Source organism: Salmo salar, chromosome ssa09, assembly GCF_905237065.1.
Source record: "Salmo salar chromosome ssa09, Ssal_v3.1, whole genome shotgun sequence".
Classification (NCBI taxonomy): Eukaryota; Metazoa; Chordata; class Actinopteri; order Salmoniformes; family Salmonidae; genus Salmo; species Salmo salar.
The window spans coordinates 84610976-84616634 of NC_059450.1; positions in this window are offsets into that span (position 1 = coordinate 84610976).

The window sequence follows — 5659 nt, forward strand, 5'->3', positions numbered from 1 at the left end:
TATACCTGTGTGTGTGTGTGTGTGTGTGTGTGTGTGTGTGTGTGTGTGTGTGTGTGTGTGTGTGTGTGTGCGTGTAGTCTACATGGTCTGGAGACGCGTGTGTGTGTGTGTGTGTGTGTGTGTGTGTGTGTGTGTGTGTGTGTGTGTGTGTGTGTGTGTGTGTGTAGTCTACATGGTCTGGAGACGGTGTGTGTGTGTGTGTGTGTGTGTGTGTGTGTGTGTGTGTGTGTGTGTGTGTGTGTGTGTGTGTGTGTGTGTGTGTGTGTGTGTGTGTGTACCAGCCACCAGCCAGTGTCCATTTAAATACCTCACTGAGTAGTAGTAATTGCAGTACAGTACAAAACTCTGACACAACTTTTGGCGATGACATTCAACTTATACAAATGAATGAAGTTTCTAGTAGAGTAGTAGGGGAATACACACAGGGGGCGCACACACTGCTTCAGCATCAGGAGAGCTGTCGGCCAGCACTCTCCAACCTACAGAATAAACACAGACTTATCACCATCACTCACAGAAACCATCTCCCTACTTAATGACCCTACTAAAACACCCCTACTTAATTACCTTACTTAAAAACCCTACTTACTTACCTTACTTAAAAACCCTACTTAATGACCCTACTAAAACACCACTACTTAATTACCTTACTTAAAAACCCTACTTACTTACCTTACTTAAAAACCCTACTTAATGACTCTACTTAATGGCCCTACTAAATGACCCCTACCTAATTACCTTACTTAAAAACACTACTTAATGACTCTACTTAAAAACCCTACTTAATTACCTTACTTAAAAACCCTACTTAATGACTCTACTAAATGAACCCTACTTAATTACCTTACTTCAAAACCCTACTTAATGACCCTACTAAATTAACCCTACTTAATTACCTTATTTAAAAACCCTACTTAATGACTCTACTAAATGATCCCTACTTAATTACCTTACTTCAAAACCCTACTTAATGACCCTACTAAATTAACCCTACTTAATTACCTTACTTCAAAACCCTACTTAATGACTCTACTTCAAAAACCTACTTAATGACCTTACCTAAAAACCCTACTAAATGACCCCTACTTAATTACCTTACTTAAAAACCATACTTAATGACCCTACTAAATGACTCCTACTTAATTACCTTATTTCAAAACCCTACTTAATGACCCCTACCTAATTACCTTACTTAAAAACCCTACTTAATGACTCTACTTCAAAAACCTACTTAATGACCTTACTTAAAAACCCTACTAAATGACCCCTACTTAATTACCTTACTTAAAAACCATACTTAATGACTCTACTAAATACCCTACTTAATTACCTTACTTAAAAACCCTACTTAATGACCCTACTAAATTACCCCTACTTAATTACCTTACTTAAAAACCCTACTTAATGACTCTACTTAATCGCCCTACTTAATGACCCTACTAAATGCACCCTACTTAATTACCTTACTTAAAAACCATACTTAATGACTCTACTAAATGACTCCTACTTAATTACCTTACTTCAAAACCCTACTTAATGACTCTACCTAATTGCCCTACTTAATGACCCTACTAAATGATCCCTACTTAATTACCTTACTTCAAAACCCTACTTAATGACCCTACTCAATGATCCCTACTTAATTACCTTACTTAAAAACCCTACTTAATGACTCTACTAAATTATCCCTACTTAAATACCTTACTTCAAAACCCTACTTAATGACTCTACTAAATTATCCCTACTTAATTACCTTACTTCAAAACCATACTTCATGACCCTACTAAATGACTCCTACTTAATTACCTTACTTAAAAACCCTACTTAATGACCCTACCAAAATTATCCCTACTTAATTACCTTACTTAAAAACCCTACTTAATGACCCTACTATATGACCCAACTCAATGACCCCTAATTAATGACCACTACTTCATTACCTGATTTAATGACACCTACGTAATGACCCTACTTAATGATATCTACTTAATGACCGATACTTAATGACAGGAACAGAAAAGGGAATGTCTGAGCACAGAACACTACAACCTTGTAAAATGGGTCCCTGTAGCATTTCTCAAGGGAGTTTCATCTCTGAAGAGGGTTTGCTAGCTTTTAGAATTAGCAAGACAAGTCGAGCATGCCGAAGGGGTTGAACGGCGATGAGAGCATCGATCACAATATTATCCATGTAGGTGGTGGCAATATTGGTTATGGTTTTCAGCAGTGTTGTAGTACTCGAGTCCCGAGTACTTGTGACTCGACTTGGACTCGACCATTGGTGACTCGGACTTGAGACTCGCCTTCTCGACCACTCGCCCTTCCGTGCCTTGTATTTGCACTTGGACTGGATAGGCTAATAATGTGTACTCACTCAGGTAGCATGGTAGCATGCTCACTCAGGTCACTCAGGTAGCATGAGCCATGGAAAAATGTGTAGAATTGCAGGAAATTACCTTTAAAACTACAACATTGTATGTCCACCTCATGGAAAAATGTGTAGAATTGCAGGAAATTAGCTTTAAAACTACAACATTGTATGTCCACCACATGGCAAAATGTGTAGAATTGCAGACCTTTCATTAAAACAGCAACATTTTGTCACCGCGGCCAACAGGAGGGCTTCTAAAATGTTCGGTCGGCGAGCGCACAATTGGCCATGCCCACGCGACGTCCACCACCTAAGCCCCATTTTGATCCAAAACAAAAACTTTAAAACAAAAGTCTAGCTATTGTCCTCTCACTCTCCTTGAGTATTGTAAAGTAGGCTGTCTTTGTCTTGTCGCTCTGCCCTCGCACTTTCCCCCCTGCATCACATAGCCAAGTCTTCCTTTAGTTTTAACGCTGCAAAAACATACACAAATATCAGTGGGTGATTTCAAAAACGTAGTTGAGAGCCTGACTTAACATTCATATATGTAGTAAATAAGTAGTGAAACACAGGTATTGAGTAAAACTTGTGAGGTAGTAATGAATGGTAAATTAGTTGATTTCCTTCACAACAGCTCTGCGCTGCGCTGCGCTGCAAAGCGCAAGAAGTATGAATGCCCTGACTTCTGCAGAGGCCATATCACCATATAAACGGATTGGCCATGCAGTGCCTTTAATCCATTGCAGAGGCTGGGGGGATGGCACAGTCCAAGAAGAAGGGGAGTGTGGCTGGAAGGTGCTCCATGGTCAATCCCACCCCTGCATTGGTCACGCAGCATTTATGGTGATATGGCCTCTGCAGAAGTCAGGGCATTCATACTTGTTGCACTTTGCAGAGCAGCGCAGATCTGCTGAGCAGAGTTGATGTGAAGGAAGTTGTCAAGGAAGTGAGTTTGTGTTTATACAGGACCTCCCGCCCCCCATCTACTGTCAACCAATCATGTCAATGCGTAGCTATATGGAGCTCTCCGCATTGTTACAACATTTGGAAGGCACATGGCAATGCTGTACTTAATTTGGCCTCTGCATTCCTCCAGAGGCTCTGCAATTGTGTCACACCATCCATACTGCGCCTTCGACCACATTTTCGGATCAAGCATAAATCTCTCTCCAGAATGCGCTCTCCACCAATTTGAACACATTCTTTGTTTCATTTTTTTTAACCTTTATTTAACTAGGCAAGTCAGTTAAGAAAAAAATATTATTTACAATGACAGCCTAGGAACAGTGGGTTAACTGCCTTGTTCAGGGGCAGAATGACAGATTTCTACCTTGTCAGCTCAGGGATTCAATCTAGCAACCTTTCGGTTACTAGTCCAACACTCTAACCACTAGGTTACCTGCCGCCCCTTCATAACTTCATTGTGTGAATTGTTTGCATTTGATTGTTAGTGTCTATCAATTCCCCATTACTTATATCCCCAGTAGACCATTTACCATTAATTTCTGTCATTTCTCATCTACAATATCAATCAAATAAAATGTTATTTGTCACATGCGCCGAATACAACAGGTATAGACCTACTATGAAATGCTTACTTACAAGCCCTTAACAATGCAGTTCAAGAAATAGAGCTAAGAAGATATTTACTAAATAAACTAAAGTAAAAAATTTAAAGTAACACAATAAAATTAAAATAATGAGGCTATATACCTGGGACACCGAGAGTCAATGTGCAGGGGTACAGGTAAGTCGAGGTAATTTGTACATGTAGGTAGGGGTAAAGTGACAATGCATAGACAATAAACAGCGAGTAGCAGCAGTGTAAGAACAAGGGGGGGGGTCAATGTAAATAGTCCAGGTGGCCATTTCATTAATTGTTCAGCAGTCTTATGGCTTGGGGGTAGAAGAGGTTAAGGAGCATTTTGGACCTAGACTTGGCGCTCCAGTACTGCTTGCCGTGCGGTAGCGGAGAGAACTGTCTATGATTTGGATGGCTGGAGTCTTTGACAATTTTTGGGGCCTTACCCTGACACCGCCTAGCACATACGTCCTGGATGGCAGGAAGCTTGGCCCCAGTGAAGTACTGGGCCATACGCAATACCCTCTGTAGAGCCTTAAGGTCAGATGCCGAGCAGTTGTCATACCAGGCGGTGACACAACCGGTCAGGATGCTCTCGATGGTGCAGCTATTGAACTTGTTGAGGATCTGGGGACCTATGCCAAATCTTTTCAGTCTCCTGAAGGGGAAAAGGAGTTGTCATGCCCTCTTCACGACTGTCTTGGTGTGTTTCGAACATGATATTTTGTTGCTGATCTGGACACAAAGGTACTTGAAACTCTCGACCCGCTCCACTACAGCCCTTTTCATGTGAATGGGGGCCTGTTCGGCCCTCCTTTTCCTCTAGTCCACGATCAGCTCCTTTGTCATGTTCACGTTGAGAGAGAGGTTGTTGTCCTGGCACCACACTGCCAGTTCTCTGACATCCTCCCAAAAGGCTGTCTCATCATTGTCGGTGATCAGGCCGACCACTGTTGTGTTGTCAGCAAACTTAATGATGGTGTTAGAGTTGTGCTTGGCCACGCAGTTGTGGGTGAACAGGGAGTACAGGATTGGACTAAGCACGCACCCCTGAGGAGCCCCCGTGTTGAGGATCAGCTTGGCAGATTTGTTGTTGCTTACCCTTACCACCTTGGGGGAGGCCCGTCAGTAAGTCCAGGATCCAGTTGCAGAGGGAGGTGTTTAGTCCCAGGGTCCTTAGGTTAGTGATGAGCTTTGTGTGCACTATGGTGTTGAACGCTAAGCTGTAGTCTATTAACAGCCTTCTCACATAGGTGTTCCTTTTGTCCAGGTGGGAAATGGCAGTGTGGGGTGCGATTGAGATTGCATCATCTGTGGATCTGTTGTGGCGGTGAGCGAATTGGAGTGGGTCTAGAGTTTCCGAGATGATGGTGTTGATGTCAGCCATGATCAGCCTTTCAAAGCACTGAATGGCGCCAACGTGAGTGCTATGGGACAGGTAAGGCAGGTTACCTTCACTTTCTTGGGCACAGGGACACGGTGGTCTGCTTGAAACATGTAGGTATTACAGAATCTGTCAGGGAGAGGTTGAAAACGTCAGTGAAGACACTTGCCAGTTCCCGCGCATGCTCTGAGTACACGTCCTGGTGATCTGTCTGGCCCCGCGGCCTTGTGAATGTTGACATGTTTAAAGGTCTTGTTCACAGCAGTATACCACCCTGCATCCCACTGCTGGCTTTCTTCTGAAGTTAAGCAGGGTTGGTCCT